Source organism: Chelonia mydas, chromosome 1 (genome assembly GCF_015237465.2).
Source record: "Chelonia mydas isolate rCheMyd1 chromosome 1, rCheMyd1.pri.v2, whole genome shotgun sequence".
Taxonomy (NCBI): Eukaryota; Metazoa; Chordata; order Testudines; family Cheloniidae; genus Chelonia; species Chelonia mydas.
Genome location: NC_057849.1, coordinates 142,051,792 through 142,064,332, shown reverse-complemented (window position 1 = coordinate 142,064,332; position 12,541 = coordinate 142,051,792). Strand labels below are relative to the sequence as shown.

Sequence of the window (12,541 nt, the reverse complement as noted above, 5' to 3'; positions counted from 1 at the left end):
TCAAAACAAAATCTCATGGGCACTGAAAATAGGGAGGAAAAAATTAGTGTATTGATCACAATACAGAATTAAAAAGAGGAGTCAATCCAAGTAGCAATGATAATAGAATTTTTTTTTTTATTGAGTCCAATGGGGCACTGGAAGTACAGGAGCGGTGCTCAGTTTCATTTTGTTTAATGATTGGATTAATTTGCTTAGTGAAAACGATCACTCATTGTATGTTTCATGTAAGTGTTTCCCACACTGTTGCATGAGGATGTTAAAGGTTATTCATTTGTGGACATGTATGACTCATGCATGGTAAATGGGAGGTGATAAGTAGCTTTCAGTTACAAGCAGTGATGTGGGCAGTGGCTGGCATGCTTAGAAAAGCTTCCACCATTTTGGAGTGCAGACACAACCACACTCGCCCTCGGTCAATGAGCTGGGGACTGCTGCAACTCAGCACAGTTCTGGTTTCAGTTTTTGTATCATACGTGCAACTTAGGATGATAAGCAATCATTGCTCCTTGTGTAACCCCCATTGTTTTATCTTCTGGTGTTCAGCGAAAAACCTTATTTCTGTCATTACAGCTGCTGTTTCTGAGTTGATAAAGAAATATTTCCAGACAAGGTGGCAGTACAGAGGCTTGAGTGACTGTAATCATGTAACTACTATTTTAGCATATTACAGGGAGTGCAGGAAGTTGTTGACCATATTCAGTAGCTGTATTGGGGACCTTGGATCAGTGTTCGCGTCGCACTCCCCCAGACTGATAGCAGCTCAGACCTTTCTTTTGAGGTCTTTCAGGATTACACGTTGAAGGATGAAGTTGAAGTTGGATGGGTTCAACTGCCTCCTTCCTTTTTCTGTGTTCTTATGGGGTTTAATCTCCTGGGTTTGAGTTGCTGTTTGATAGCCACCTTTGCATTTTCTGGCTGTGTCCAGCTTTGATGTATTTATGACTGGGGAGTGTTTTAAATTTACAAACTGATACCAAATGAGCTCTCCACAGCAGGAACCACCTTTTGGACCCTGAGCCCCTTCCAGCTGACTTGGCATTTTGTTTATTGAATCAGGGCAGGTCTACACTAGAAGCGCTACATCGCACGTATGGTGAAAATGCTGTATGTTGACAGGAGAGCCCTCTCCCATTGGCATAATTATGCCATCTCTAGAAGAGGAGGAAGCTATGTTGGTGGGAGAGCATCTCCCGCCGACATAGCACCAGTGTGGACAGCACTTACGTTGTTGTAACTTGTGTCGCTGAGAAGGGTGTCTTTTTCACACCCCTGAGCGATGCAAGTTAGATCAACTTAAGAGTAGTGTAGACCTGCCCTCAGAGTGATAGTCCCTGCATTTTAAATGTAGTTCACCTAAGTATTTCAATACTGCTTCCATTGCTATTGCTATTTTACTTCTTTGGGCCCAGTTAAGTTCCTCTCTGCCAGCAATCATCTTTGAATTCTCTCATTATTACCACAAACAAATCTGTCCCATTGCATACCCTCTAGGACATTTCCAAAGGAGCAATATTCAGTTAATCTTTTCAGTTTTGCCACATACAGAGCTTACAGTGCCACTCTTTCTCCTCATCCTACTATGAAACTTGAAAAGTTCTATAATAATGTTTGGTTTTGTTGTGTAGTGCTCCATTAAGATCTTTTGCAGGTCCTCTAACTTTTATCTCCTGGTTTCGGAGGTTATAACAAACTCCTTAAAATGGCAAAGTTTCATTGCCATAGATACTGAGGAAGATTTGGTTTTTGTTTATCTATAGTCTCATTTGCAAGAAAATAGTGGCCCAATCTTTCCATATATTGCTACTGAATCATTTTCTGCATTGCGCTCCTCTATTTTCCCATAAATTGCTATGCTTATATTTCCCTTGTCACCAGTTCTATGAAAGGACCACTCAGTGCAACAAAATATGACTTCACTCACAGGACTGCAGGCTGGGGAACTTGCTGCTTAATTCACTGAATCACAATAAATTGATGTGGAGGAACTCCCACTGAAAACAGGAAATAGGGAGGGGTGGAGCATGGCTTCATCCCCCAATGCTCTGGGTACCCTAGTTAAACCCATGGTGACCACTTCACTGCTGCTACATTTTTACTTATTCTTTCAAGTCTGTGTATACATTTCTTGCTTCTCCCAGTGAGCAAATTGTAACTGTGAATTTATATAAAGACCTCTTAGATCATACATCCAGAAAATAGATCTGATTAAACAGATGCACATTCATATATTTGGGTTTTCCTGGACATCAGCAAAGTGGATATAAATAGCTCTAAAAGGTCAAGATTAGTATAAAGGAGTCTAGCTTAAACTTCATCTCTGAATTTGGCCCATAATGATCACAATTTGAATATGAGATGGTTTTTAAAGTGAAGACATTCCAGGCTTGTTTTGTTGGGTTTTTTTTGTTTTTGCCTGTTTGTATTTCTGGAGGGAAGGCAGGTTGGATTTTTTCCTGCGGAGCTTTTTTCCTATTGGAAATATGAGAGTCTTAAAAGCATTCTTTATGTTCATAAACAAGTTTTCTTGCAAACAATATATGTTTGGAATATTGCACTTTTTTCTATTTCTGAACATTTCATGAACTGATCCTAATTGCTGGAAATGTACTAATTATTTATAAGTATTCACCAAAATAATCATTTGTACTAAAATTCAGAAGATAATTAGGATTCATGAAAATGTTCATGAACAGCCAGCAGCTGTTCCAACGTTTGCAGACAACAAATAAACGACCGCATAAACTGAACAGAACTCAGATTATTTTTCACAAAAACATTAATGAATCATCTTTCATGGCATTTGACCAGTTCTAATGACAAGTTACTACAATTCAAATTACTCTTGTAAAAGTTTGAACCCATTCAGAGTTCCCCAAAATATCTTTCATAGTGTTAGGAAATTAAATATCATCAATCCAGCTGACAAAAATCTCCTACATTTTCAGGACCTTGGTGAGTACACAGACAATCCTAGGCTAAATTCCTCCCGTGTTCCTTTTACTAGTTGAAAGCAATTTTCTTTGTAAAAATTACATTTATTTTTAGGAGTAAACATGGTGAGTGTAAGACTATATAATGAGTTTTTACAGATCATTATTGCCACAGTTATTAAACACATTATCAGCACAACATTTCTGCTGGTATGAATCATGTTAATAAATCATCAACACATTACTCTGAAGAATTTTTTTCAAATTTGGATAGAGGATAAAATGTGTCTGCAGTCCTAAAATGTTACACCCCCTTTCCAAAATAATAATAAAGAAAAATTAGGAGAGTGGTTTTGTTTTAAACAAAGATTTAATATTACTTTGTAATCAGACAGGATTACCATTTTTGTTGACATAAATACAAATGCACAGAAACTAATTTCTTACTTCTTTATTTGTAGTATCTTTTAATGATTAAAATGCAATAAAAATCTATTAAAAAGGAAATAGCCAATTGCCTAAAAAAAACCTAAAAAAGCTTTTCACTTTTGTTGTAAAGATAACAGGAGACGGAGCTTCCCTGAGAGCTTCATTCCAGATGGCAGGGTCATAGAGTTCCAGATGGCAGGGGCATAATGTGAAAATTAATTCATATGAAATTTATTTGTATTTTTGAAATCTGTGTCTGTAAAGACCTGATCCAAAGCCTGTTGGGAATAATACTGACCATATAGGGGTATTGTGAGGTTAAATCAAATAATATATGTAAAGTACTTTGGAAGCCTTGACTGGAAAGCACAACAATATAGATTCAAAGCAATTATAAATTAATATTTATTAAGGTATACCAGGTGTGAAAGACACAGATAATTTTTGTGGAACGGAGGTTCAGTTTGAGGATTTTTTGACTTCTTAAAAAAAGAAAAGTTCACAGAGAGTCAGAAAGCCTCTTTCCTTTGTAAAACTGAGTCAAAATTGTATCTTAGTTCCTGCAGAACACATGAGCTTGGATTAGCTAATTAGGGAACTGGAATAACTACCATGTAACCAACTACATGCCCCAGGTGACCAACCTAGCTTGAAAGATAGCACAAGAAATGCATTTTGAAAAATTGCCTCAACATTTCCACAGACATTTGGATAACTGCAAAACACTGACTCAGAGAGCCTTAGGTACATCCAGACAGCCCAGAGTACAAATCAGGAGAGCTCATCAAATGTGACTCAACTTTGTATTGCAGTAATTATGGTGCTGCTCTGTACACGCAGTTCCTCATGCACTGGGTTAGAATAGACTAAGGGCTTCTGTAATTTACACTGGGATGTAATGACCACAAGATCCAAAAACAAAGCAGAGGATCAGATTGGTATGGGAGCAGCCATGCCCCCTTTTCTCTAGCCAGATCTGTTTTTCTCTTTTACGCTGGCAGCTGGGAGAGTGCATGGCATAAAGGTGGCTCTGTCTCATTCTAAAATTAGTCTTCTGCTGGGTGATTGTCCCTGGCTGGCTAACACACATTCATGTACAAATGATATTGGCAGTGCAACACAGATTGGCCACACTGGACTGGAGTTGCTGACTCTTTGTCTCCAAGTTCAATGAAATGTAACTGATGTGACAAAAAGACAAACACACAGTCACAGAGTCAACTCAGATTTGGAAACAGGTTGATGTTCTATTATATTCTATTCTACTCAGTCTTCAGTTGAGTCTGGGCAGGCGTAATGGTACTCTCATTCAGTTCCTTGACAGAGGGTTCTTTTACAGTCTGATGCTGCCTCTGATCTAAATGGAAAATGAATACTGTTAGTTTCAAAAGTTGTCACCATCTGTAGCAGCAACAAGAGTGTCCAGTGGATGAAGATTTGGAGATAAAGGTGGGATGAATCTCAAAAGATGAAACTTAAAACCATACATTTTGAGGATCTCTCTCTTCCTCCCCATTTCCCATCTTCCAAACTCCTCACGTAACTTGCGCACTCTCTGTCCTTCAATCTGGTCCTTCTGTTCCTTTGACCAACAGCTTTTCCAGACCACTTACACACTGATCCTTGCTTTGGTGATAATCCATTTTGCACTGAGACTCCATTCTGGCACTCTCTCTGCTATCCTCCGGCCAGTGAGTCTGTTCAGCTGTCTTGCATTCTGAGAATTCTTTTGGGTCAGATGTACCATACTATGCCTACCTCTATCCACCATAGCCCTGGGAATCCTTAGAATTCATATAGCTTTGGTGCTGCATGTAACAATAAATCCAGCTAATATAATTTTCCAAATTGGTTATCTGGCCCTAATGTTTACCTATAATAATAAATCCAGATTAAGTCTTCCTTGCTGTTGTGTTCCAACTTCCTGGAGTTACTTATCTCAGGGTACTGAGACGTCATAGTAAAGCACAGAATTATGAACATATTGATCATACCTGTACTTTAAGAGTAGTCAGACATTACTGCCTAATTTCGCAAAGGCCTATCCCAGCATGTGTAGCCAGAGATGGAGTCTCTAGGGGGACAGTAGCCTTTTTAGTGTTCAGGTATCCTGTCCAAGAATCTAGAACAGGGATCGGCAACCTTTGGCACGCGGCCCACCAAGGTAAGCCCCCTGGCATGCCAGGCCGGTTTGTTTACCTGCTGCGTCCCCAGAGTCAGCCGATCGCAGCTCCCACTGGCCGCAGGTCGCCACTCCAGGCCAATGGGGGCTGCGGGAAGTGGTGCGGGCTGAGGGATGTGCTGGCCGCCGCTTCCCACAGCCCCCATTGGCCTGGAGCAGTGAACCGTGGCCAGTGGGAGCTGCGATCAGCCAAACCTGTGGACACAGCCAGTAAACAAATGGGCCTGGCCCGCCAGGGGGCTTACCCTGGCGGGCCATGGGCCAAAGGTTGCCGATCCCTGAGCTAGAGGGAACCTATCTAGGATCAATTCACTTGCTTGTTATTAACATTTTCAGTGGCATGGAAAATAAATTCTGAACAACAACTGGAAGAATAGCTTACATGGCAGCAATTACAGTCAAGCAAGTCATTTCATTTAAGAAATCAACACTCAAAGAGATCTTCTCCTTTTTGTCAGCATTTTATTTAAGTAATAAGGCCTAACGTGCAGGGCATTTTCTAGTGGTTAATGACTAGTTGGAGATATTGGGAGCTAGAGATGAAGCCAGAGAGCCACTAAACCAGTTGGTTATTAACTCTTAGGAAATGCCCAATCCAGAGATCATTACTGACATTATAAATTGTGAGGTGGAAAAAGTGTCAAAGAAAAATAAAGTAATTACCTCTTTACGTGCTGAAAAATTAATAAATGGCTTGTATGTAACTATGGATTCAGGGTTATGTTTACAGTATTGATCTTTTCCTAGATGTCAAAAGATATAAACAATAATCAGTAGGAAGGCAAGACATTGTTCTCAATATATCAGAATGTTTACAATGTCATTGTAGCCACTTCCACAATAGAGGAATACAGAAGTTTCAAAGTTGTGGATACATCTGTTTTCGTGTGTGTGTGTGTGTGTGTGTGTGTGTGTGGTGATATTGTAGCTCCACAGCTCATTTTATCATGGTGAATAAATCTCTCTCTATGTTTGATGCCAAGTTTTTCTCTACACTGAACCACATGCACCAGTTTGTATATTCCAATAGTGATTTCTTGGACTTTATCAATGAGACAATTGTGATTCCTGTATTATCATTCCCCAGTTTTCTCCTTTTAGTTCTCAGGATGCCCATGCGTTCACTCCAACGAAGGAAATTGATTTTCTAAAAGTCCTTTGTTTAAGTCTTCACTATCTAGGGCTTGAAATAGCAACTTCCTCCATGATCCATTAGCAGTTTTCTAGATTGGCTCCCTCAGGAAATGATCCTTCAATGTTATTTTGAAATTCAACTTAGTACACTTGAAAGGTGTCAGACTGACAGCACTGGAGACCAAAATCCTCTGTCCATGACACAGGCATAGCAGCAGTAGCAAAGATTGCATCTTCTCCATGCTGTCTTCCTAAAGCCCAGAGGAATGGATCACCTCTATGGTTTAAGGGCAGTGCCATCTCAGAAAGGAATGCCTGGATAGTTCAAATGTTGACTGTGGCTTGATGTATGAGAAATTAAAAGGCAAATTAAAGCCATGTCTACATCATCGGCTAAATCGGCACTGCTGCTATCAATGCAGTGGTGTCAATTTAGTGAGTCCGGTGAAGACATGCTAAAAATCAATGGGAGAGCGTTCTCCCATCAATTTTTGTACTCCACCTCCCCGAGAAGAGTAAGGAAAGTCAGCGGGAGCACATCTCCCATAGACACCGCGGTAAGTGGATCTAGCTAGGTCGACTTCAGTTACGTTATTCATATAACTGAAGTAGTGTAACTTAGATCAATTTACCACAGTAGTGAAGACCAGCCCTAAGTAACTATTGAATAGATGGGTTCATTTCATTTAAATAAAGCTTTTGTAGAGTGTAAAAAAGGCTGATCAGGGAAATCATATGATTGATACTGTAAATGATTTTCACTGTTATCATGCATGACCTCCTCCTAAGGCTTCAGATAAACAAGCTTTCTCCAAACCTTGACTGCCAGAATTAAAAATCAGAACACCATCTTTCCCTTTTGCCTGCTCTATCTAACCCAAACCATTCCATCTGTAAGAAAATTGAGTAAAAAAATCCAGCAAAACAAAACAAAACACAGCAGCAGCTGACTCCAATTTGGCCTGATCCAATGTACATATAATTCAAAAGGGAGGACTGTGCATCGTTTCCAGAAGGCATTATATCAGACCCATAAAATTTAAAGATGTGGGGCTAGATTTTCTCCTGCACCAGAACATCAATTTGGAAAGAAAAGGAGGGTGCGTGAGTGTCAGGGAGCCTGGCTGGTTCCAGGGCTGAAGTGACCTAGAAGAGCGGTTGGTCTGCTCTAACTTATGTCACTGACACAGAAGTTTAATGGACTCTACACAAGTGGAGGATTGGTACAGCAGAGCTCTGCTCCACCACATACCATCCTCACCTCCTTCCTGACTCCAGCATACCCCCTTTCTCTCCCCAGTATTACAGGAACAGGAGAGAATAGGCATAAATACTGGGTATTTCTATGACCAGATTGCAGCTCCTTTGTGAGCAGTGGAATGGGATCATAATGCAATAGAAAGTCTGTTCCATGATATCTGTTAAAAGATATCCAACTTTCCCCAGGAACAACATGATCAAAAGGAGGTGGCAAGGGACAGAGTGCAGGCATGGTTCCATGCAAACTCTCATGTGCTGGTCAGCAGAATTAGCGAGCTGCATGGGGGAAAGTATGCTATACCCCTTACAGGGGTTTTGAGCATGAAAGGCATTGCAGTTTCTGTGCTGCCCTGATCACAAGGAAGCTCATATGCATTCAGCCACTGAGCAGTGATAGCAATTTTCCCCATCATACTTGAGTCTTCTCGATGATGCATGCAGACAAATGTAGCTACTGAGATATAGTCGTTGATATTTTTCAGTTTTATTTAAACTGAGTTCGTCCCAATCGAGCTACAAATCTTTTGGTGTAAGTCTTTCAACTTCCGTCATACAGAGAGAGATTACTGATTCCGAATAAATATTAATCCATTTGTAAAAGAGAAAGAATCAAGCGCTACTTAATATAGATTAAATCTCTCTCCAAAACAATTCATTTAGAACAGTTTAAATCAAATGTAAAAAAAACATACACATGGGGAGAAATAAATATAAGTCCAAATGCAGCATTAAATCAACCCCAAAACTCATTTCCTTATCTCAGTACCATCAATATGCTTATTGCAATGGCTTCTTTCAGTACTGAAAAGTCTATTTCCTTATAAGATTTAGTGATGCCCTTGGATTTACAACCTGTATTTCCGCTGTGCTGTTATTGCTCACAGTTATTTTTTGACTGAAAAACCCCCAATACTTTAAGTTATGTGATTTAATGCTGTGATTTTTTTTAAATAAAGATCCTTAATTGGTATTTCTTTTGTCTTACATAAAGAGTAAAACCATCACAGTATGTTTAAACTGCTGAACAATAAGTACAGTTTTAAAGTGTGTAGTGTATTATATAATATCTCCTAGTTTAAAAAGCTCCATCTCTCTACTGTCACTGTGACTAGACAGTTTTATGTAACATCTTCAAGTTTAACATCTTCAGCTATTCTGTGTCTCATCAGGGTGAGGAATAGCAGGCAATGTTGGCAGCTAGGACCATAGAATTTATTTGTGATGTGAATAAATAAAGGCAAAAGGAAGGATATACAAGATGGCTGCTTCCATCACTGAATCCATATTCTTCTCTAAAGGTTGTGATGGGGCATTGTGGGGAGGGGAACATAGGGAAATGCAATGAAAAGTGTTCTTTAAGGCTCAGTCAATGAACTCTCACCTTTCTTCTCACTGGGCCTGATCCCAACACTATGAAGCCAGTGGTAGAGGCTGCCATTGACTGCAGCTCAGGTCCATTAGCTACTTTTTAATTTTCACTTTCTTAAACACTTTAAGGGGTAAATATTAAACAAAGCTCCATGCTAGGTTTTCACATGCTCGGCATCCATAATAGGGACCAGGTTTTCAAACTAACTGTTCCCATTTAGGTACCAGTTCTTCAAAATGTGCAGCACCTGGCAGCACCATTGTGGCTCCTATAGAAACAGTTGAAAAAAACCCATACCTGAGCTAGTGAGAGATTTTCTGTTGGAACTTTTTTCCAATGGCTAATGCAATTTCATTGACACAGAAACTTCCCATAGGAATGTGTTGATTTCAATTACATAAATAAATAAAGGGATGGGAAAGCATTTTGATAAGGTCAAAAAATTCTGTTTCATCATTTTTGTAACAAAACATTTTTATTTTTTGTTTTATTTAGAAAATGTCAAAATCAAAATCAAACATTTCCATCTTATCAAAATGAAATATTTGGATTAATTGTTTGTTTTTTTTTAATTTCCTTTTGTGGAAAATTTTGAAGTTCTTTGTTTTCATTATGATTTGGAATGAAAACAAAATTTTGAAATCACAGACTTTCCTGTGAAATGGAATTTCAGTTTCCTGCACAACTCTCAGCAGAAAACGTCCTGAACTATTTTGAAAATCAGTCACAAAGGGTTACTTTTGGGACTCAATCCACTTTCCTCATTCTTTTTTCTGTTCCTTTCTCTATATAGAAATTTTTAAAACAAGTTTAAAAGGATTCTTGAATCTCAGTCCATTTTCATTTTCCCCTTTTTTCTCCCTGTCTTCCTCCATTTCACAATTTGTGGGCCTTATGTCATATGCACACAGTCACAAACACACACAAGCATGGAATCACATATGCAATCATATTCAAACATAGAGCTGGTCAAAAAAGGGACAAACACTTGCAATTAAAAACAAAAACAATTCCCCTTTTTCCCCAAATTTGAATTTAGAAAATGCAAAATGTAAAAAGTTCTAGTAAGTTCTATAGGAGGTTGGAAAGTCCTCCCAAAAATCACAAAAATGTTGTCAATATTTTTTTCTTGATTTCTTTTTCAAATATTGAACATTTCAATCAGTTCTATTCATAATAAGATTATCCCATCTGGAGAGAAAATATAGTGATTGCAATTAAAAATTCACATTTCCCAACAGCTACCACACGTTAGTATTTTCCACACTTTTATCTGTACTTTAATGGGCAATAGTTATGGTAAATTTTGGCAAATATTAACTTCTAAAAAGTTTTTATGGTAGTATTTACTATAGAGATTCTGATGTCATTTTAATTTGAAAGCCAATTTCACACAAAAATTGATCCACTTTTGCTTAATAAATACCCTTTTTGCTGAAAATGATATCTTTTTTAATGGTAGAAGAGCTAGTTTTTGCTTATAAATCAGTGAAATTTTCTTTAGAAGGGGTTCAAGTTTATAATGAAATGTGAAAATACTTAAAATTTTCAGTAATTTTACATATTGTTATGAATATTTAACACTTCTAATAAGTTGTCTTCAAGACATATGATATGAGATTGTTAGAGTGTATGGTCTAGATACAAAGGTACAACTGCAATACTGCACTGGTTTTCAGATATTTGCAAAATATTGAAATACAACAGAGTCTAATATTAAAATTTCACAAGTAACTAAGCAACAATTATACACAAAAAATAGACAATATATTGTTAACGAATAATCCTATGATAAATAACAAGATTGTTACAGTCTATTCACTGATTTTGAAGAAGCTGTTGATAGAACACCAGTACAAATGAGTTATTTTATTTGATGTTTCATGCCTAGAGAACTAAGGAAATCACTTTAGAACCCCATCACTCATCCACTGCAATCCTTATAGTCACAAATTAAATGCCATGCCAGTAGCCTGGCTTGATGAAAATATACCTGGGATGCACCAGTAAGATGAACTTCATTGCAGTGCTAGTCCTAGGTGATACCATCCTCCATTTATTACTTTGTTCAGATGATGCCAGTTTCGCTGAATCTTAGAGCAACCCAATGGTGCACTTGAATAGTATGTTGAGAAGAACTGGTAAAGAGAGAGAAAATGTTTTATCATCAGAAATATTTTCAATGTTTTATTTTGGTAATGAAATGTGTAGGGGGAGAGTCCACAGACACATCAATAGCTATCTGTTCTGGAACCCTTTAAAAAAATCAGATCAGAATGCTGGCACTCAACAAAGGAAGTGCCAGATCCACAAAGGGACTTAGGCATTGCAAAGCTGAGCTGGAAACTCCCACATCCCAGCTGAGTTCCATAACCATTGACCTAAAGGTTAAAAGGAAGGCCTCTTACTGGCTGGATACTGTGTAGCTGGGATTTTGTGTACCAGATTGGGCCCCACAGGCAGGAGAGGTGAGTCAATACCTATATTTGCCTGATTTGAGGATCTCACTGAGGCTGAGGAATGAGACAATGCATGTGCCCAGAGGCAGAAACTTAGGCATGGAGGGGACTTTTATAGCAAATGTAGGTGCTGAGTGAGTTTAGGTCCTTATGGGGTTAGGCAGTGCCTACAGGGTTAGGCTGCAGCTGAGCATGGTTTTGTAAATCTGAGTGGCGCATAAATCCCTTTCTGGCACTGGCCCGGAAAGACTTAACACTACAGGTTTGAACCAGGTAAATGACTTGCAAATTTACCCACTCAGTTCTGCCAATATACTCCAATCTTAATTTCCAACAACCCTGCTTATTCTAGTCCTAGGCCTCTCTGAAACAGAGACTGTAAGTTTGGTGGTGGATTTGTGATGTACACAAATGAAGACCTGGGTGAAGCCATCAAACTTGTTTTCATATCCTGGTCTCAGAATTTGAGTTCACAGTTTGTCAGCTGATCCATGATCTGTCCTTTACACAGTATGATCTTACACTTTATCCAGGAATCCAATATACATACCGAGCAATGTGGTGGCAAATTTTCAAAGCCAAATGTATTGGGTAAGCTTCCACAATTGCAAATGCACATTTGTATGTACAAATCACAAATATGTGCATACAACTACAAATGTGTATTGTGCAGCATGTAATGGGTTCATGGACACAGCATGGCTCCATAGTCATTAGACACAGGACTATGGAAATGATAAAACAATCCTCCTGGTCCGTAAAAAGACAGCTTACA

The 12,541-nt window shown here is 38.6% G+C and overlaps 1 long non-coding RNA gene across 2 annotated transcripts in view; it reads right to left on the bottom strand.

Annotated features, from left to right (window-relative positions):
• Window positions 1-3,392: 3,392 nt before the first annotated feature.
• The window catches only part of LOC122462130, a 30,755-nt gene continuing 21,606 nt past the window's right edge, over window positions 3,393-12,541 (bottom strand). The window contains exons 2-3 of one of the 2 annotated variants that reach the window (XR_006284504.1): window positions 11,301-11,445; window positions 3,393-4,719 (exon numbers count right to left, since the gene is read on the bottom strand). This is a non-coding gene — a long non-coding RNA (uncharacterized LOC122462130). The remainder of the gene's footprint in view (window positions 4,720-11,300; window positions 11,446-12,541) is intronic. The other variant, XR_006284503.1, reaches the window with a different exon arrangement.